We start from the raw sequence: 23,243 nt of genomic DNA, 5'->3' as shown, positions 1-23,243 counted from the left end.
TGCTTTTTAATTGTAGAGAGGGCATTGGCCAGTAATGTTCAAGCCTTTGAAGTATTCCTAGTCTTTTTCTGCTGGGAAAGAAAGAGGTTAAGGCCATTTCCATATTATGCTTAATGGATTTAAACCAGATCTTGCCCCCTTTATTCCACTTGTCATAAAGTTTGCTGTCTAATGATTTCCTTTGTATGAACAGCTCCATCAGATCAGCCATTTGTCCAAGTGATCCAGTGGTTGGTATCTGACCTGATATGTTGGGTGTAAAGATGGGCGTAGGATAGACGGGGATCTCCTTGTTCCCACTGAGGCTTTCCACCTTCTCAGGGGATCTAACATGCAGCACTCAAAATGACAATAGGCAGTGTAAATCTTAAAATAACAACTGTATCTTAAAAACAGTTTTTACAGGGGCGCCTGGGTGGCGCAGTCGGTTAAGCGTCCGACTTCAGCCAGGTCACGATCTCGCGGTCCGTGAGTTCGAGCCCCGCGTCGGGCTCTGGGCTGATGGCTCGGAGCCTGGACCCTGTTTCTGATTCTGTGTCTCCCTCTCTCTCTGCCCCTCCCCCATTCATGCTCTGTCTCTCTCTGTCCCAAAAAAATAAATAAACGTTAAAAAAAAACAAAACAGTTTTTACAGGCATCCTAGCTACATTCTTTTGTTGATCCACAAAAGATAGATTTTTGTGCTACACCAACAAATTGATCATTTACAGGATGAACAATAGGAAGAGGGAGCTCTTAAGATAAAAACTTAATCTTAAGGAACTAGTTTCTTCAGGGCCTACACAGTTGAAATTTAGGGAGGTATTGGCAGGGGTTTTCTAGGTGACTCACTATGCCATAATATTGTATGGCAATGTATATGCTACCGTTGTATTAGTATTTATTTTACTTGTGCAATAATGATTAACTGTAGAAAATAAGTTGCAAGCAAGTATGTTTATATTGAAATATGTCAGAAAAGTAGAAGAGTTTCTAATTTTAGCCCCTCCCCAGAGTAGCAAAAAGCTCAGAATTTCTGATAAACTTTCTCTTTTGTTTTCCATAATCAGTGGCCAGTAATCATTTTGTTGTTGAGTGATGTTTTTTTCTGTACTGTGCTGTTTTCAGGACAATGTGCTTTTTATGCTTATGTTTGGTTGATTTAATTTTTGTGTAACATAAAGTTGTTCTATTGAGTTGTAAATTTTTCACCTTTTCAGTGTTGTGGAAAATGTTTCATCCTCAGGAGCTGTAGCTTGTATTTCTTTCCTGGAGAGGAGAGGAACAGGATAGAAAGGTGGAGGGAGGCAGATGGGCCTTGAAAGGATGAAGCATTTATCATGACCACACACTATTTCCAGGACCTCCTTAGAAGCCTGACAAAAAAAAAAAAAATTCTAGGGCACCGAGAAGTACCTTGAACACACACACAGCTTTGAAGTCTGAATAGCATAGTGAGTGTTATTAACAGTGAAACAAATTTAGTGCTGGCTTTTTGAGCATCTTTTGATTTTTGTAACTTTGTAAAAAATAATGGATAATAAATATTAGATGTGAATCATTTTGAAAGCTGTTGTAGTGAGGTTGTTTTCATATAATGAATAGGGGAAAAAAACCTTTCTAGTGAAACTATGTAGAACTTTGCTTTGCTGTTAAATGTCAACTGTAGTCAGTTACAGGGACCACACTTCATAGGCACACATTTTATTTAACTCTGCGGAGGTATTTTGCTAGGACATTGCATTCAGTATTACAGATTTAAAATTAATGCATGCATAGTGGTTTTAGATTTCCTTTTAGAAATTTGAGACTTCTTAGAGATTCTGAATTCACAAAGTTAGTTTTGATATTTAAGAAGCAATGTCCAGTGATGTGGGCTCAAATGACTTTATCCTATGTTCAGAGTAAAGACGTTATACATATTAAACAGGAAGAGGATAGGCATTAAATGGACATTCTGTTTTGCTTTTTTTTTTTTTTAAGCTAGTTCTCCTAGTTATTGATAGCAGCAGGGTGCAAGTGTGTTCTTTTTATTTTCTAATCAAAGATTTGTCAGCAAAGCATATCTTTTGGCTCAGAAGTGTAATAATATAGCGTCTGAAACTCTAAAACTTTAATCTGCACAAGTTTAGATTTTTAACACACGGGCAATCAAGTGTTGGTTTCTAAACTTAGGAACTAGAAGCTGAAAGTTGCACTCTAGGCAAGAATTCCATTATTCATGTGTAAATTAGGAATTCACAGGGTTAAAAGGTTAGAAACTGGCCAGGATGAGGTTTACCCTTGTGATAAAGAGCAGATGACCCTCATTCATTGGCCAAAGCTTTCATGTAGCTCTTCTGCAAAGTTAGTTATTGCCATGAATTGTTCTTGAGGAATGCAGAAATTCAAATGTGAACAGGCCTTTCCTTAAGTGTCACTATGGAGCCTTATCTCCCAAGCACATCAGAGCTGGCTGCAGGGACAACGTTCCTCCCCAAAGGCCTGGAGGCTTGCTTTCCTGTTGTTCATCCAAGCACAAAAGAATTTGTCTTAGTTTTTCTAAGGCATCCCATTTTTAAAGGAAAGTATAGGGTTAAAGTAATATTTAGGTTTTTTAAAAAGATAATCCTTTTTATGGATAGGCATTTTAGCTGTTTTACATTTTCATGAAATTAGAATAGAAAGGGGAATGTGTGGGAGGCCCTTTTTCTGGTTGTATGCAAAGCAAGAACAGAGGATTAAGCGGTTTCCTATAAATTTCAGTGTTTTTAGCTTTTGGCAAATCGAATTTTCACTTTCACGGGTGCTAAATCTTCACTCTAAATAACTTAATTTAAATATTTTAGTAGTAAGAAATAATCTGTGGGCATTTTGATGTTTCTTGCATTCTTAACATTAAAGTAAGATAAATTTCATAGGAAAGCATTAGTGTTGTAAAATGGTCTCATATTTCAACAAGTTTAAATGAAGATAAGAGAAGAGACATTTGAGAGAAGTAAAGGAGGAGGCGGGTTGTGTTCTGTGATGTGTAAAAGACTGGCTGTAAGCTAGTGATTGAACAGGAAGCTAGTTGTTTATTTCCTTTCCATAAAAGGTGGAAATTGAAGTCTTTGGATAGAGGGAAAGAGAACATAAAGCTGGTTTATATTTCTTAGGTATTTCAGGACTGTTCACATGGGTGAAAAATTTTAAAGTGAGTATTTGTAGCTGGAAGACCATAGTATTGTAACTTTATGGGTTTTTTTTTTCAAAATTTTGAGGTTAGTTTTGGCATCTACAAAGTTGGGGTGGAGGAGGGGGAAGATGGTCTGTTTCTATACCTTTACATGGCAATAGTGATTTCTTTTAAAAGGATGTAGTTTGTTTTCCATGGATAAAATGTTTATCACTTCAATTTAAATGGAGATGACCTTGAGAGTTTTTTTGGTGTTGTTCTTGTTAGATTAATGAAAAACTGTTCTATGAGTGTGATTTCTGTTTTGAAGAGTAATACATAAATTATAACCCAAAGTTGATGTTGAAATGAGTTCAGACATATTGAGAACATTTAATGATTCACATTTAAAAAAAAAAAGGTGGGTGGTTGAAAAGAGAAAGATAAGCACTGAGAGAGTGTTAGCCTACATTTTGGATTTTATTAATGATCAGGAACCCAAGATGAAGCTTTTTGCTACATTGTTACTTTTTATTGAGATTTGTAGGTGCTGTAAAGGGTAGAGCTTCTCTTACATGTGTGCAATTCACTTCAAGCTCTAATTCAAGAGTAGTAGCAAAAGTAAAGGTCATTTGATTTCAGAAAAATAAGACAGAACTGAGGTATTGAGAGAGAACAATCTACCAACACTGTAGGTAAGGTTTACATGATGCTTTCTGGGATCCGAGGTCTTTAAAGAGAAGCGGTGATAGTTCAGAAGTGTATGTTTAACTTAAGATTTGACCATCTTAAAATTGCTTCAAACAGAGAAAAGCACATAGAGTTCTACAGGCTTATATACCATGACACTTAGTTCTTTAAGTCTGTCTACTTAAAAGGTTTATCAGGTACCTGATAATCGCTGGGTAATGGAACCAGTTTTTCCCACTTTGCACTTGATTAGTGAGGATCATTTCTCATGTTCAGAAACCTGTAACACTATCTCACTGTTGTTCAAAGTTGTTGGATTTAAAATTTTATAACCAAGCAGGATCCATTAAGGGGTATAATTATGATTTGCTTTAAGATGTATATAAGTTTGTTTATTTTATTTCTGTCCAGCCTCTTAATGGAACTTTGCAAGGGCATTTGGTATGCCCTCTTTTGTCAGCTATCTCTGATTATTCTAAAGAAAGGGTCTCACTCTCAGCTGTTGTTTGCCAAGGGATTTGTTGTCATTGCTCCTGAATTTAACAGCTGGGCCTATTGATGGAGTCCAAAGCAATTTAAAAGAACACCAAAAAACCAAAGAACAACAACAAAAAAACAAACAAAACACAAAAAACAACCAAATCTTTTAAGCAAGGTGTTAGGTTGAAGGAGTATTTCAATTAATAAATAAATGTATTTGAGGTTACTTTTTGGAAAAGCCTAATATTCCTAGCTACAATTTTGAGAGGTGATTTTTCTCTCTCATAGGCAGATTTGCTCACTTAGGATTGATTACTTTCAGCTTTTAAATTGGCATTTTCTGTGCTCACTTTGGCAGCACATACTAAATTGGCATTTTCTATTTATATGAAAAATAATAATGTTGGACATTTTGTTGAGGATCATACTTGAATTTTAAGAACAGCTGTGGTTATGGAGATGTTTTAAGAGAAAACTTAAAAATTGTACCCCAGCTTAAGTTTTCAGTTTCAGTCAAGACTATTTTAATACTTCTGATTGTCCAGACTCTTTAGTAAAGCATTTTTTTAAATCATCATTTAAATTTGGTAAATAAGAGAGTAAGAAGAAGACACAGTTGTGATCACTGAACAATAAATATTGGCAGTTGCCTTAACATGATAGTCTGCACATAGCAGTCTCACAGCCAGCAGTTGCAAAAAAGGTAAAAATGTACTAACTTACCTTCAGTGGCTGTAATTCTGTAGCCAAGTGAATCGCTTCAGGGATATGTATTGCAGAGAATAAAGGTGTCATCTTCACAAAGGTCTCAGACACTAATCTGACAAATACTTTCCTGACTTTTACATTCCTTTTTTTCTTTTTTTCACCTCTGGTTCTCAGAAACTGCTTTTGATGAGCTTTAAAAGCAAAATTCTTATAGGCTGAGCAAAAGGCATGACTTAAAAATGTTTATTCTTTCAGTTTCTGGAGGGTTTGCCCTTTATGCATGTTTGTGTGTATTTGTGTATGTATATGTATGTATGTATTGCTTTAGCATTTGTGATTGGATTAATCAAGTGACTATTGGAGAATACAATCATTATCAGGGTTCTGGTTTCAAACTTGTATCCTCACTGGGCTTATTTCTAAGGGACTGATGGAAGGGAAATTTTCTTTTAAAGATTCACTTTATGAAATGATAGTAAATCCCAGTTTAGAATAGTGTGATCGTTTTTGTGTGTGTGTTTTTAATGATGCTGCTTTATATAGACTACTTTCTCTAAATCATATTCTTTTGGAGTGATCCTCCACAATGGCCTTTGTATTTTTTTGTGGTCTTTTTGGTACTACTCAAAATGGATCTTTCACTCCACCAACCTTAAAAAACAATAACAACAAAAAAGATACTGTATTTCCTGTGGATTGCATTTCTCAGGGTTTCTCAGCTTTGGTGCGATTGACATTTGGGGCTAGGTAATTCTTCATTGCGGAAGCTGCCTTACGCAATGTAGGATGTACATCAGCATCCCTGGTCTGTGCATACCAGATGCCAGCAGCACCCCTTCCCAGTTGTGAAAAACAAAAAACGCGTTGTGGGAAGCAAAACCACCCCTGGTTGAGAACTACTGATGTTTCTGACAGAGGTGGAAAACTTTCCAAGTGATACTGGGCCATTACTTATTTTAATGGTGTCTGTTTTATGCTTGATAATCTACTTTTTTGGGGTGTTAACAGCGCTAAATTTATTGATTGAAGAAGTAGTTACTATTTTTAAGTACTGTGAAGGAAGCTTGATTAAGAAAAATGTGTTTGGGTCATTTTTTGTCTGAGTGTGAGTGATGTCGTCTCTCCATTCCTTATTCACACAAGGTACATTTAAGTCTGCTATTAAGACTTCACTCTTCTATAGGTCCATTCATTTTGATTGTAGTATTTAGATCTTTTCTTGAGGATATCTAGTCAAAGAGTAAATGCAAATTGCAGTGAACCCTGTTTATTCAGTGCATTTTATTTTCTTGATGTGCTGGGCATGGTAGTTGAAAAAATACGATAAATCTCCATGTGTGGTAAATATTTAAAAAACATCTTTTGTGATGATCTGCATGGACACAAGTAAAACTGTATGAGGTTAACAGCCCAGAGAATAACATTTGCTGTGTGGTAGGTGGTTCTTTGAGTGAATGGTGAACAGAAGTCTTTTCAGCTGACTCAACAGTGCCAGAGACTGACTTTGGGCAGAAACAATTTAACTTTCTCTAGATAATGATGTAAAGATGGTAGTGTCTTGAGAGGGAATCAAGGGTAAGTAAAGGGAAAATAATTAGACACAATAGTATGTTAACTAGCACACAGAAAGTTGCAGGCAATTTTTGAGTGGTTATTATGAAGTACTTGTTTTAGATTACTTAATAGCAGTGGGTGGGGATTTCATACTCTGCATCTTTCTCAAAGTATCACTCTTTGTGTTTGGCTTTCGTTTTGGTTAGCTATTTATGCTAGTTAATATTGCTGTATGCAGTTGGTCAGTTGTAGGGCCAGTAGCCACTGGTTGCCCAAGTGGCCATTGAGGTGGATGAAGGAGGGAGCATAATCTTTTCATGAGTGGCTCTAGTGCTGAGCAAGGATGGCTGAACATTAGCTTTGTGTGTTCTACTCCAAAAAAAGTACTTGGAGTAGAACAAATCATCAGTTCAAGTTAGAAGAGAAAAGTGCACATTCCCTTATGTTTAAGGAAAATAATATTCATGTCAAAATAGAATTTTGGTGTTCTTCAGTTCTTGTTTTCTTATTCTTGTAGTCATTTCATAAAGAAACTATGAAGTTGACAGGTGCCAATAACTTGTAAATATTCTTAATGCTATAGATTTGAAATGAACCAAGCAAGCTTGGTTCTAACTTTATTTTTTTAATATTTATGTACTTATTTTTGAGAGAGAGAAAATCCCAAGCAGGCTCCATGCTATCAGTGCAGAGCGTGCCGCAGGGCTCAATCCCACAAACCGTGAGATCATGACTTGAGCTGAAATCAAGAGTCAGATGCTTAACTGACTACCCACCCAAGTGTCCCCCTGCTGCTATATTTTTCAGTTCAGTTGCTCAGAGCAGTGGTGGAAAAGCAGGACAAAAGACCAAAGAACCAATCGTTTATTTCTTCTCCATTGCTGGTGACTTATATGACTGTAGACAAACCACTTAATCATTCTGATCCCTACCTGTCTATATGTAAAACTGGGTAGTTGGGGGAAAAAAAGGAGGGGGGGATGTATGTTGAGCAACACAGTACTCTTATTTTTTTAATTCGGTTATTGTAATTCTAAGTAAATGGCCAATAAATTATATTTTTTACAAGACTGAGACCAATCATACGTTGTAAGAGAATGATTTAAGTCATTGAGAGAAAATTAAAACAGCTTGACCATTATTTAACTTAGTACTTTTAAGAATTCATAGTCTTGCCATGAATCATAGGGGAATCTGTTTTGGTGGGTGGGGGGAGTCTTAAACCAATACTGATTCATTTGAATTAGTACTATTTTTAAGTACTATTTTTAATAGTACTATTTTTAAGTACATTTTTTAAGTATTTATTTTATAGAAAAATAAGTTACTTTGGCAGTGGGCAGTTCAGAATAGTTGGGCCCTTTGAAGGTTGGCATAGTATATGAAAGATGTAACTTCACAAATGTGTCTGGTTTTGCTAACAATTAGTAGTGTATTCTGATATTTATTGACTCTGTTTTAAAAAAAATAGTGCTAGTTTCATCTTAACAGATTTGCTAGTATATTAGTGTTTTAGTAGAAATAGATTATGCTGCCTCCTCCCACCCACCACCAATTCCTATTAAGAATGATAAGGTTTAATTTTTCCCCCAGCCTTCAAACTGAGTTAGCTTGAGTCCCTCTGATTGGATTTAAAGTAACTCCAATTAAAATATTGACCTCAAAGTGAACACATAATAAGAAAAAAATGCTTTGATGTTGGTATTGCTGTTTTGGTATTTCTTTTTAAAAGAGAGATGACAACTTTTTAAAAATAATTTTAACAGTTAAATATATTTACTGGTTTTTAAAAATAAATCTCATTTTTTATGTGTTCAAGAAACATATGCTTAACATATGTTTTGTATGTTAAATAAAGCTCATTTTTATATGTTCCATGCTGTCCTAGTAATACTTTTATCATAATTTTACTTGAGGGATCAACCTCAGTAAAGCAGCAAGATTACCAAAAAGTTTCACCAGAATATTATTAAAGTTATCCCAGTGATGGAATACGATTTCTTCAAAACCTGCAAGGATCTTTACCTGGATGATTTGCCACATTTTTAGAAATCTGTGATAATATATGAAAGGTAGTATACCAGTAGGAGAAACTTGGTGAAATTTAAGTTTAATTTTCAGTCCACCAGATGTCTGCTTGGAAGCTATGATATTTAGGGAGAGAATTTTACTGCTTAGGAAATGGTACACTGAGAAATTACAAGTGAATCCACAGTTGGTCAGTAGAGAAGTGACTGATTTCTTATACTAGAATTGACTCTTCTCAGGACAAAAAGAAGCTGACAATCAGAAGTTTTGCCCTGTTAAACAATTTTCAGAAGGGAATGACATTTTTAAAAAATGGAATGAAAGACCAAGAGAAAGTACATTATTATTTTTCTACTGATTTCCAAACTTTTAAAGACTTGTTAAGATACTGGCCATGAGCATTTTGAAGAGATAAGATTTTCTGAAACCTATAGTCAGTAGAAAGTCCTTGCTCCCTAATTTGTCTTGCGGTATCATTTAGCGTTCCTTCAACATGAGTTAAGATCAAACTTGTAGTCATAGAAATTTCTATTTCGCCAATAAGGATTATGAAGTTGGAAGGAGTACCTTGCCCAGGGGTACAGATGCTAGATCTGGGACCAGAGCTCAGGTTTGCTTAGAGTCTAGTCATGAATTTGCAGCGTTTAAGTTAAAGATTTTCTGGGACCCCTGTGTGGCTCAGTTGGTTAAGCGTTCCGACTTTGGCTCAGGTCATGATCTCACGGATCATGGGTTTGAGCCCTGTGTCGGGCTCTGTGCTGACAGCTCAGAGCCTGGAGCCTGCTTTGGATAATGTGTCTCCCTCTCTCTCTCTCCCCTCTCCTGTTCTTGCTCTGTCTCTCAAAAATAAGTAAACATTTTTAAAAAATTTTATCCTATGTATTATGTGGAAATGTATCCTTCTATATTCAAATATATTTCATCTAGTCCGGAATATAGAAAAGAGAATGGTAATGGAACTGACCCTGAGATTAAAGACACTTCTTTAATTTCTTAATATTTATTTTGAAAGTGTGACTTTGGGGTGCCTGGATGGCTTAGTTGGTGAAGTGTTCAACTCTTGGTTTAGGCTCAGGTCTTTATCTTGTGGTTCATGAGATCCAGCTCTGTCTGGCTCTGTGTTGACAGCACGGGGCCTACTTGAGATACTCTCTCTCCCCTTGTCTCTCTGCCCCTCCCCTGCTCACACTCTTTTGTGCTTGTGTATCCTCTTTCTCTCAAAAATAAATAAATAAACTTTTTTTTTTTAAGTATGACTGAAAAAAACAAAGTATGACTTGGGGTGCCCGAACGGCTGAGTCTCTCTCAAAAAAAGAAAAGTATGACTATCAATGCACAACTCACCCTTTACTACTGTATTTGTATAAGGTTTTGTTGTTGATGGTGATGTAGTAAATAGGCAATTTTGAAATAAAATCACTAATGTGTTTCTATTTAAAATGTCCTGTAACGCTTCATGGAATTTCTTTTCCTGTGTGTAACCTCAGTGCAGTGAGATTGACTTCCAGTCCTTTTAGAAGTTTGGCAGTTGTTGATATATTTGTACAAATGGAAGTTTGAGCTAAAGCAGTGGTTTTCAATGTATTTTTAAATAACCTCCAATGGAGTGAGGCTCTTTCATAGTCAAAAGGTTGAGATTTGGGGTGTCTGGTGGCTCAATTGGTTAAGTATCTGACTTTTGATTTCAGCTCAGGTCATGATCTCATGGTTTGTGAGATCCAGCCCTGAGTTGCGCTCTGTGCTGACAGTGTGGAGCCTACTTGGGATTCTCTCTCTCCTTCTCTTCTCTCTCTCTCTCTCTCCCCTGCTCTCTGTCTCTCTCACACACACACTCCCTCTCTCTCAAAATAAATAAACACTTAAAAAAGAAAAAAAAAGGTTGAGATTTAAATATATGGTTGATTATGTGTCATTATTATTATCTCCTGGAAAGATGGGCATAGTGATAGCCTATGTGTAGCATGGAAATTTTTTTAGTAGCAGTTTTATTGAGCTAGAATGCATAGATCACAAATTTCATCTTTTGAAAGTGTTTATTATTCTTTGGGTTTTATGCATCTGTCACCACCGTCTAATTCAAGAATATATTCATCACCCCAAAAAGAAACCCCACACCTCCCGGTTGTCCCTTCACCTACACCCTGGAACCACTAATCTAATTTCTCTCTCTGGGTTTGCCTATTCTGGATGTATCATAAAAATAGAATTGTACAGTTTGTGGAGTTTTGTGTCTGGTTTCTTTCACTTAGCATAATATTTTCAAGGTTCATCCATGTTGTAGCATGTATCAGTACTTCATTTTCATGGTTGAATAAGATTCCATTGTATGATGCACCGCATTATATTAGTCTAGTCATCTGTTGATGAACAATTGGATTGTTCCTTCTTTTAGCTCTTGTAAGGAATTCTGCAGTGAACATGGGCATACAATTATCTGAGTGCCTGTTTTCACTTCTTTTGGGCATATGCCTAGGAGTGGAATTGCTAGATTATATGGTAATTCTACATTTAACCTTTTGGGGAGCCACCTAACAGTTTTCCATAGTCCCTGCACCATTTTATATTCCCACCACTAATGTGCAAGGGATTTAGTTTTTCCATGGCCTCACCAATACTTGTTATTTTTCTTCTTATTATTATTATCATTATCCTATAGTAAATGTGAAGTGTTATCTCATTGTGGCTTTGATTTGCATTTCACTAATGACTAGTGATCTTTTCGTGTATTTATTGGCCATTTGTAAATTTTTTTTTGGAGAAGTATCTACTGCCCTTTTTTAAAAGTAGGTTGATTTTTTTGTTGTTGGGTTGTAGTAGTTTTTGTTTGTTTGTTTTACATATTCTGGATATTAAACCCTTATCACTTTTATGATTTGCACATATTTTCTCCAATTCTGTATTTTGTCATTTCACTTTTTTGATCACTTTCTGGTTAATGTCCTTTGATGCACAAAGTTTTTAATTTTTATTAAATCCAATTTATTTTTTCTTTTGTTGCTTGTGCTTTGTTATACCCAAGAATCCATTGCCAAATCCAGTGGTAGGAATCCAACTTCACACTTTTGCATGTGGAAATCCAGTTGTCCCAGCACTGTTCACTGAAGAGACTATTCATCCCTTGTTTTTATTATTATTTTTTTTATTAAGAGAGCACAAGCAAGGGAAAGGGGCAGAAGGAGAGAGAGAGAATCTTAAGCAGGCTCCATGCTCAGCACAAAGCTGGATGCAGAGCTCGATCCCATGACCCGTGAGATCATGACCCAAGCAGAAATCAAGAGTTGGCCACTTAACCGACTGCATGACCCAGGCATCCCTATTCATTCCTTATTGAATGGACTTGCCACCTTTGTTGAAATCTATTAGCCACAGACATGTAGGATTTATTTCTGGACTCTTGCTTCTATTCTGTTGGTCTGTATGTCTGCCTTTATGCCAGTACCATACTATTTTGATTATTGCAGTGTGAAGTAAGTTTTAAATTAGGAAACGTGAATATTCCAAATTTGGTCTTTCTTAAGACTATTTTGACTGTTCATAGCCCCCTGCAAGTCTACGAATTTTATGATTGGCTTCCCATTTCTGCATAAAAGAATCTTAGAATTTTGATTTGGATTGCTTTGAATGTGTAGAAAACTTGGGTAATACTGATATCTCAATAATATTAATTATAATTAATTAACAACAACATATTATTGAAAAAGTCCATGTATTCAGGTCTTTATTTTCATTCAGTGTTTCATAGTTTTCAGTCTGCAAATCTTTCACCTTTTTAATGAAATTTATTCCTAGGTATTTTATTCTTTAAGATGCTTCTTAAAATGGAATAGTTGACTGCTGGTGTGTGTAAGCACAATGGCTTTATGTGTGTCGATCTCATACCCCATAACTTGTCTGAATACATTTATTAGCTTTAGTAGCTGTCTTGTTGGTTCTTTGGAATTTTCCATATATAGAGTCATGTTATCTGTGAACGATATAATTTTACTTTTTTTTTTTTTTTCTGGTTTGGATGCCTCTTATATCTTTTTCTTATCTAATTCTAATGGCTAGAACTTCTAGTACAGTGTTGAATAGTCTGCACTTCCTGTTCCTAAAGCAAAAATATGGCTGTTATCACTGCAAAAACCGCTGCATCTGATGGGAAAGTGCTTATGTGTGGTACATACAGGTTACTAACAAGGCTTACCTCAAACAGTTTTGCAGAACTTGTCAGAAGTCTTGTAACTCTTACCAAGTGGAAAATATCACCTGTCAAGTAAATCAGATGTTTGCATTTTGTACCTGAATTGGGTGATGGTAGAGTTTTAGTGTATGGGTATTTTTATAAAAGAGGCTAGGTTTCCAGTAACCTCAGGTTTTCATTACTTTTTGGTAGGAGTTGTAGAAATAACATTCAACTGGAATATGGAGCCTCAGTGTAAGTTTCCTTCTGCTCTTAAAAATCTTGGTCATGTTAACCTCTTAAAATTCTATTACCTCACTTGCCGTGTGGAAGAATGATTATCTGCTACTCAGAGTCTAAGAGAAAGCAAACTGGGTAACTGGTTTCTAAAAAATACATATATGTATATATATACATGTATTACATATATGTATATATTTTCATATGTATATGAAAAGCTTTCTGTGTTTCACCATTGAGTATGGTGTTAGCCATGGATTTTCCATAAAATCCATTTATCATGGTAAGGAAGTTCCTTTATATTTCTAGTTTTCTAGGTATTGTATGATGGAAAGGTGTTGGATTTTTTCATGTGCTTTTTCAGTGTCAGTTGCAGTGATCATAGAGTTTCTTTCCTTGTTCTGTTAATGTTGTATATTGATTTTTTTTTCTGTTGAACTACCTTGAATTCCTGGGATAAATGTCACTGGAATAAATCTCACTTGGTCAATACAGTCTTTTAAATATGATATTAGATTGTTTGCTAATAGTTTCTTGAGATTTTGCATCTATATTTATAAAGATGTCTGTAATTTTCTTGTGATGTATATCTGGCCTTGACATTAGAGTTGGGCTCATAGAATGAGTTAGGAAGAGTTCTTTCCTCTTTGTTGAGAGAGTTTGTGAACATTTGTGTTAATTCTAATTTAAATAATGAAGCCATTTGGTCCTGGACTTTTCTTAGTTGGGAGGCTTTTGATTACTGGTTCAGTGTCATTACTCATTATAAGGCTATTGTGATTTTTAATTTTTGAGTCATTTAGATAATTTGTATGTTTTTAGAATTTGTACATTCATATAGTTTATCTAAATTATAGGTGTACAGTTATTCATGATATTGTCTTATAATCTTTTTTTTTGTAAAGTTGGTACTAATGTCCCCATTTTTGCTTCTTTATTGCTTCTTTTTTTTCCTTTGTCAGTCTAGCTCACTGTTTGTCAATTTTGTTCATCTTTTCAAAGAATCAGTTGTTTCTGTTGATTGTCTTTGTTTTTATAGCTTCTATTTTATTTATCTCCATTCTAATCTTTATTCTTTTCTTCCTTCTGTTAGCTTTGGGTTTAGTTTTTATTTTTTCTCATTCTTAAAGATATAGTTAAGGTAATTGGTTTGAGACTTGTTTCTTATTTAATGTAAGCATTTACAGCTACAGATCTTCTGAGCACTGCTTCCACCAAAACTCCATAAGTTTTGGTGTGTTGTATTGTCATTTTCATTTGTCTCAAAGAATTTTTTTTCTTCTTTTTAAAAATTTCTTCTTATTGGGACACCTGGGTGGCTCAGTCATCTAAGTCTCAGTTTTGGCTCAGGTTATGGTCTCATGGTTCATGAGTTTGAGCCCTGCATTGGGTTCTGTGCTGACAGTGCAGAGTCTGCTTGGGATTTCTCTTTCTCTCGTTCCCTCTCTCCCTCTCTCTCTGCCCTTACCCGGCTTGCTCGCTCTCTATCTCTGTCAAAAAAATAAACATTAAAAAAAACTGAAATTTCTTCTTAATATTTCTTCCTTGACCCATTGATTAATAGTGTGTTGTTTAATTTCCACTTGGCATGTGAGTTTTCCAGTTTTCCTTCTGTGCTTGTAATTGGAGAAGATACCTTGTATGAATTTAATCTTTAAAAATGTATTGGGACCATTTGGTCTGTCCTGGAGAATGTTCTATGTATACTTGAGAATTTGTGTTCTTCTCTTACTGGGTAGAGTGTCTTTATATGTCTATTAAGTCTAGTTAGTGTATAGTCTTGTTCAAGTCCTCTATTTCCATATTGTTCTGTCTAGATGTTTTATCCATTGTTGAATGTGCTGTGCTGAAGTGTCCAACTATTATTATAGAACTATTTATTTCTCCCTCAATTCTGTCAGTGTTTGATACATTATATATATATGTATATATATATATAACATATATATTATATATATTTTATATTTTTATACATGTATGGCTTTATATATACATGGATCAACTCTGTTGTTTGGTGCACATATGTTTAGAATTGTTGTATGTTCTTGATGAATTGACCCTTTTATTAGTATGTAATATCCTCCTTTGTCTCTTGTAATGGTGTTTTACTTAAAATCTATTTTGTCTGCTGTTAGTACAGCCACCAGCTCTCTTTGAGTTATCATTTGCATGGAATATCTTTTCCCATCCTTTCACTCTCATCCGATTTATGTCATTGGCTATAAAATCAATCTCTTGTAGACAGCATATAGTTAGATCCTGGGTTTTAGTCTTCCAGCCTCTACCTTTTGATGGAGACTTTAATCCGTTTACGTTTAATATATTTACTTATAAAGAAGGATTTCTGACATGTTGCTGTTTATTTCTGTACGTCTTGTACCTTTTTGTGCCTCCTTTCTTCCACTACTACATTCTTTTTGGTTTTAGTTGATTTTGGTTAGTGAACCATTGTGACTGCCTTCTCATTTCTTTTGGTGTATATATTTAGGTTTTCTTTGTGGTTACCACAGAGATTACACTTAATATTCTGTATCTTAACAATCTAGTTTGAATTGATGCCACTTTAATTTCATTCTCCTGTGAAGTTCAGTCTCTCCTTTTATGTTACTGTGATACATTACATCTTTATACATGTGTGCCCAGTAATAGAGGTTTGTAATTATTTTTATACATTTGTCTTTAAATTATGTAGGAAATAAAAGTGGAGGTACAACCCAAAAAATAGAATATTGTTGACTGTAATATTTCCCTATTTAGTTACATTTATTGGAGATCTTTATTTCTTCATATAGCTTTGAATTACCGTCTACTGTCCTTTCATTTCAACATGAAGGACTCACTTTAGCATTTCTTGTAGGGCAAGTCTAGTGGGATAAGCTGCCTTAGCATTTGTTTATCTGGGAATTCTTAATATCTCCCTCATTTCTGAAGGACAATTTGGGTATGGAGTCCCTGTTTCACAGTTTTTTATGTCTCTTTAAATATGTCATCCAGCCCCCATGGTCTCTGATGAGAAATCAGCTGTTACTCTTATTGAGGAAAAGTAAGATGTGACGAGTTTCTTTTGCTGTTTTCAAGATTCTCTTTTCTTCTTGCAGTAGTTTGATTATAAGTATTTCTTTGTGGATCTCTTTAATTTATCCTACTAAAATTCATTGAATTTTGTTTGGTAAATTCACTTCTTTCATCAAATTTGTGAAGTTTTCAGTCATTATTTCTTCAAATATTCTGTCTATTCTCTCTTTCTCTCCTTCTCTCCTCCTTGTAGAACTCTCACAGTGCAGCTTTGCACAGTGGTAGTATTGTAGTCAATGAGGTTTATCCGGGGCGTGATTATTGGTAATAGAAATCTCACAGTGCATATTATGGCCTGCACAGTGGGGTCCCACATGTCTCTTAGGCTCTGTTCACCTATCCTTTTTTTTTTTTTTTTTTTTTTTTTTTTTGCATATCTGTATTTTCTTCCCTTTGGCTTTTATTTTTTTTAAGTTTTCATTTAAATTCCAAGTTAGTTAACAGTGTAATACTAGCTTCAGGTGTACAGTTTAGTGATTCAGCACATACATACAACATCTGGTGCCCATCAAAATAAGTGCATTCCTTAATCCCCATCACCTATTTAATCTATCCCCAACCCACCTCCGCTCTGGTAACCGTCAGTTTGTTCTGTATAGTTAAGAGTCTATTTCTTGGTTTTCCCTTCTCTATTTCCCTCTATGATTATTTGCTTTGTTTCTTAAATTCCACTTATGAATTAAATCATGTGGCATCTAACATTTAATGCCAGATAATAATAGATAATAGCAACTGTGTGGGGGGAGGATCATTTTCTATGCACTTTATGTGTATTTATCTAGTCCTTATTATAATTTTATGTGATAGATACTATTATTTTCATTTTAAAGTTTGAGCATCTGAGGAACAAGATCTTATTCATTGCTGATGATTTTGTCTTTTCTTTCATGATTTTAAGTATTTTTATTATCTTACAATTTCCTTCAACTGTGCTATTACCTCAAGTTCTTGAGGTGTCAGCCTCCTTTTCATGTCTGGTAATTTTCCCTTATGGCAGATTGTTTCCTTATGTGATTTTTAATTTTTGATTATGACCTCATCTTCGGTAAGGCTTACTGTATCCTATATTATGGAAGTATTTGTTTCTGTTTGGTGCCCCAATGTTCCACTGGTCACAAACCAATTGTGGTGTTAATTCTTTGCTGCTCTACATTAGTTGTATACATTTACATTTTACACAATTCTGTGGTATAGGCCAGGGGTTTATATTTGTCATGGTAAACATTTTTTCTCATCAGTAATAAAGCCTCCTGATTGCTAATCTGGCTGGTCAGTGAGTTTTTCTACTGACCCTTTGTCTAAGCACGGTCAAGATCCCAACTTCAAGTCTCCATTAGTTATGTTGTGATGGAACAATAGCACTTCCTCTTTCCAGAAGCCTGTAGCCACATCTGGAGCATCATGACACCAGGCCAGAGTTTACTACTCTGACCTTGACCTTGAAATTTCGTTAGTGGTGGTGATATTGTTTTGAATATGTTCTGTGCAGCATTTCTAGGTGTTTTTAAGTGGGAGAGAGCCTCTATGTTCCCTGTCTACTGTTTTGTAAGGAATGAAATAAGGATGGAGTCTTAAAGAATCTCTTTGTACCTTATAAACAACATGCCTGATGTTTGAGGACTTAGTTCCTAACTACCTAAGTTCACTTCTCTGTATAATCCTAGCTCTCTTCATTTTAGTTTTCATCATTCCTCATAACTGCATTTCTGTCTTTCTTTATTATCTAGTCCTCATGTTAGTTAATGGGATTTTTCATTGACCTTAAGTGATACATCCTTCTACTTCCAGAGCCCCAAAATACTTGGTATGTTGTAGGCACTAAAATACTTGCTGATTGAGAATTTTGTGTTTAGGCTTATTTATGATTTAGGACTATCATTCATTTCTTTGACATATATTTATTAAAAGCCTACTCTGCTAGGTCCGGAGAATGCTGCAGTTAATAAAAATCAGTCTCTGACTTCACTGATTAGTTAAGGAGGGAAAGGAATTCATACATAAGTAATAACTAATATAGTATGGTCGTGCAGTAGTAGAGTGTGCTCCTAGCAGAGTTATATATGTGATATTATTTTCCCCAACTTTTTATGTCGAAAATTTTCAGATCTACAGAGAAGTGGAAGGATAGAAGGAACAGCAGAATATCTTTCACCTAGATTCCCAGCTGTTAATTAACATTTGCCACATTTACTTCATCCTTCTTTCTAAAAAAGTGACAAACATCATAACACTTCACCTCTAAATACTTCCTTATGCATCTCCGAGTCTGGGATAGAGAATGAGGGGCACTTAAGAACAGGTGCTTGTGGAAGTGATGTCTAAGCTAAAATTTAAAGGAAAACTAGATTTTAGTTAAATGAGGGGGGGTGCATAGGTCAGTAAGTTACAGTAGTGAGAAACAACATGGTATGTGTGGAATAATAAGCTTTTTGGTGTTGCTGGAGAGTAATTTCAAGGAAATAGTAGCCAGAAATGCAGTTGGAGATGTGGGCAGGATCCACTCAAGGAGACTTATTATATACCATATATCATTTTAAGGAATTTGCAATTTAATCCATGAATGATGAGCTGCAGAGGATTGGATTGGTCAGTTTTTTAGATCCTACTAGAGTCTGGGAGGAAGACAGAAGTCAGGTGAACAGGGCTAGAGGCAGGTTGGAGGCTGTGATAGCAGCAGGGTGAAAGCTTATAAGGGCCTGGACTGGAGCAGTGATAAGGGGATGAAGGAGAAAGAGAGACTTTAGGTTATAATTGGGATTAAAAATTGGCAGTACTCACTAGATGTGTGGAGTAAGGGAGAGGAAGAAGTTTGGGATGATGTCAGTATTTCTAGTTTGGGTAACCTGGTGAATGGTGGGCCACCAACTAAAGTAGGAAACACAGGAAGAGGAACTAATACAGGGATCAAGGTTATGAGTTTGGCATGGAAAATGCTCATTGCAGGTGTCTGTGACATGTCTAGATGGAACTGGTTAGCAGGTGGTCCAAAAGAACAGTTGGGAGTCAGGAGGGGCATGGCATAAAGATACTGAGTTGAGCATCACCAGTTATTAAGAGGAGTTTAACTCATGGGTGATTTTGAGCAGGATGAGTGTGCAGTGCAAGAACCATGGTCTATCAGCAGACACCAAAGCAATTGTCAGGAGAGTAGGTGGAAAACCAGGAGAGTACTAAATCACAGAAGCCAAGGGAGAAGTTTCATAGAGCTTATGAAACAACATCAGATGCAGCAAAGAGTTTCAATAAGATAAGATTTGAAAAATAATCTTTGTATGAGGCACTTAATAGGTCATTAAAGTCTTAGAGGGAAGACAGGTAGAGTTTTTAGGGACACAGAATTTTGCCTGAAACTTAACAGCAAGGTAATTTCTCATTGTTTTAATATTGTCCAACATTGTAGAAATTAGAAATAGAAATAATTAGAAATTAGAAATAATACTACTGTGCTATGACTTAGCAAACTAATACCATTTTATCTTTTCCTGAAACGTATGAATGTCATGGTTATTATCAGAAAATTTAGTGTAAAAAATGGTTAAATTGCTACTGAAATAACTTTTATCTGAAGTAACTGTTACATATGTACAGTTCTGCCTTGGGGAACATAGTCTTCACAAATAACAATCAATGAATATATGAAACTATTAATAAGCATTCATTGTTTATTAAAATTCTGGATTCCATCTATTAAATTCCTTCAAAATATGTATTGTACTTCTAAAATTTTAGCCTATCAGGTCTTCAGCTTGAGAGGGAGAGCTTGATTTTTAAAGAAACAAGGGGCGCCTGGGTGGCGCAGTCGGTTAAGCGTCCGACTTCAGCCAGGTCACGATCTCGTGGTCCGTGAGTTCAAGCCCCGCGTTGGGCTCTGGGCTGATGGCTCAGAGCCTGGAGCTTGTTTCTGATTCTGTGTCTCCCTCTCTCTCTGCCCCTCCCCCGTTCATGCTCTGTCTCTCTCTGTCCCAAAAAAATAAATAAATGTTAAAGAAACAAGCTTTCCTGTTCTTTATTTTACCTTCTAACGTTAACTTCACAGATAATGTTGATGTGGTATGACAAATGCAACCATTTCTAATTAACCTGTAAATATTAGAAATATTTTATTAAAGTCAGTTAAAATAAGGAAAACAGTCAATCCCCCAACCCTTGTTTTTGGTGTTTTTGGGACTATGACTTTCTAAGCAGTTCAGTTACTCAATTTTAATAAGCAATCCAACTAATATAGTGGCTTAAAAGTGTGTATGTTTGTAAAACCAATTATGTGTGCATGTGTAAAATTATTTATGAAAAGTAATTTGAGTCTCAAATCCATGTTTGAGAAGGTCAAATGAAGATATTGCATTAAAAACTTGGATGAATTTTTACAAGATTATTTTAAGAAAAAAAAGATTCCTGTTAACTTTAAAATGCTGGACATTTTCATATATAGTGAAAATTATGATGATTTTTAAAAATATAAGAGAGAAACTTTCATCTTAATGAAACAGCAACATAGGTGTGTCGTTAGTGAGATAAGGACATTTGGTTCTTCAAACATATAGTGCCCCACTACATAATAATTCACTAGATTAAATGAAATTATTGATTTCTGCTTCATTACTAACATACATTTATGAGAAGTTTCTTCAGCACCATAGCACAGTGTCAAAGGTCATAACTTTCTTTCTTTGGAAGAATAAAAGCTTTTAGATGGCAAATCCCAGAAACCTTCACTGTGGCGTTTTGCCTTTTCTCCCTTGCATAGAATTACTGGAGAAGCATGGTTGAAAGAAACGTCTCATAAATCAGCAGGAGAGAGCCTTTACTCTGTAAGGCTTTGTAAAATCATTAACTACTAGTAGAATTCCACTGCAGGATAATATTGTACTTTACCTAGATTTTGACAGTTTTCAATAGGAAATGATTTATTGTAACATGCCTTCTTCTGTATACAGTTTCTTGTGAAATGTCATTTATATTCTTAGTTAAAGCATTCTGTTTGAAATAAGTTAGAAAAATGCACCTATTTTAAATACATACATTGTCTACTTCCCTGTAAAAGCCAGGTTTCTATGACATTAGGATGGACTATTAAAGAGTTAGGGATTTGGATGTTTCTGTCACTGAATTGTGTCATGTAACTAATGCCTTTGCATCAATGGCTGGATTTTCTACTTTTTATTAAGTTGTTTTGTTTATTCAGTTGTGGCTGACACCACATGTTTTCCCATATATTACAGATCAGTTTGCATGTGAGGATGTGAATCCCATTTGAAAATGAAAACCGTGTGTGTATTTATTTATTTATTTATTTATTTGCTTGTTTATTTACTTCTTTATTTTAGAGAGAGAGCACAAGCAGGGTTGAAGGGTACAGGGAGAGGGAGAGAATCTTAAGCAGGTTCCATGGTTAGCACAGAGAAATCGCACTGAGATCATGACCTGAGCTGAAATCAAGAGTCGGAGGCCCCACCATTGAGCCACCCATGCACCCCTGAAAAACTCTTTTAATTTCATAATCACAGCCTGAGTTTTAGGGACTATCAAGTTTTATAAATATATATATATATATATATATATATATATATATATATATATGTATATGTATATATGTATACATATATACACACACACAATGTGTATTTTTATTATATGTATTTTTGTGAAATAACTTTTCTATGCTGTGATGAACTCAGCAATTATAATTGTAAGAATTCTTCATATCTTTGTATGTTTTGCTTAGGTAGATACAAAAAGAAACAAAGGACTAGAAGTAACATTTGTCTTGTAGTGGTCTGGTCTTTTGGGAAAAAAAACTAGATTATATTGTATTCTTGAAGATTACATCTTCTCAGCACTTAACTTGAAGGTAATTTCCATATTATGAAGATGTTGCAGCATCCTATTGAAACAGGCTTGGTAGTCTAAGACCTCTTCAATGACTCCTTGCTCCTGAGGCAACTATAAGCACTAACTATGAGTTTAGTCAGGTGGATTAGGGAGGAAGGGGAAGGTTCTGTAGTTGGCAGAGTAACTGTCCTTCAGCCATGATGAAAGCTCAGTCTTCGTTAACAACAAACTGGGATGTTATGATTGATAAAAAATTGTATTTGGACAATCAGCTGATCCTCAATCTAAATTCATTTATGAATTGGTAAATAATACTTCTTTTCAAGGAAAGTGCTATACTCTGATTGTCTATTTGATTGCCTCTGGGTGGTATCTGAAAAGAATGAGTTAATGTGAACAAATTTTAAGCATTTTAATAGCCATGCACTTATTGGGTAATTTACCTGTGCCTTCTCCAACATGTGCCAATTCAGAAAGAAATGAATTGTTTGTTTTCTCTCTCAGGTATTCTCTTACTTGGAGTTGGTATTAATTAATAGACCAAACAAATAGTAGTTAAATTCCTTTTTGAGTTTCTTTCACTGCCTTTTTAGTTTAAAGATTAACCCTTTTAAAACTTAAAATCAATATTAAAATTTTAAATCCACCCCTACCCCCACCCCCCACCCCCAGACCTCTAGTTAGGATCCTTAGTACTCAGAGGTTTTTTTAAAGACTATAATTCCAGAGAACCCTGGATGTTTTGATCCCAAATCAAAGACATTTATCTCTTCTTTTAAGGAAAAAGGGATTAGGAACTTCCTGCTGCTTTTGCAAACACTGAAAGCATCCTTTAGGGCTTGGAGTTGCCCTAAGGTCACTTTTACAAATGCTTCAAATACTCTCAAGTCCCCAAGTTAGCTCCTAACTCCATGCTCTTGCTTTTAGGGATAAGGGCTAGAATTCCTAATAGTCTAATAGCTTTGTGTATAGAATCAATGAATCAATAAGATTAAAAACATAGTTGGGATTATTTAGAGAAAGTGTTCTTATTCCCGAAGGCGAGTCGAAAATCTCTTGATTAGCCTGAAACTTCAGATTTATTTTCTTAAAATTTTGCCATGGGCATATTGAAAACTAATTCATTAGGGAACAAATGTGAAAGCTTTGGCACTGAGGTCTTTGGATGATAGCATTTTGTTTCAGTGTAAGCTTGTCACTGTAGCGTCAATTAAACAATAGGTACATTACTTAATAGTTCCTTTTTAAATAAAATGAATACCAAGACAGCTGATATTTTATTAAATGTTTTTGGTGTTAATATGTTGTATTATTTGAATAAATAAGAGATAAATTATTATGTTAAAAAATTATGATTGTAAT

The 23,243-nt window shown here is 35.2% G+C and overlaps 1 protein-coding gene across 3 annotated transcripts in view; it reads left to right on the top strand.

Moving 5' to 3' along the window:
* The window catches only part of PRTG (protogenin), a 142,003-nt gene that overhangs the window by 3,173 nt on the left and 115,587 nt on the right, over positions 1-23,243 (top strand). The window lies entirely within an intron of this gene.

This window comes from Herpailurus yagouaroundi, unplaced genomic scaffold, assembly GCF_014898765.1.
Source record: "Herpailurus yagouaroundi ecotype Mexico unplaced genomic scaffold, PumYag 184, whole genome shotgun sequence".
Lineage (NCBI taxonomy): Eukaryota > Metazoa > Chordata > Mammalia > Carnivora > Felidae > Herpailurus > Herpailurus yagouaroundi.
This window is presented reverse-complemented; position numbering and strand designations above follow the sequence as displayed.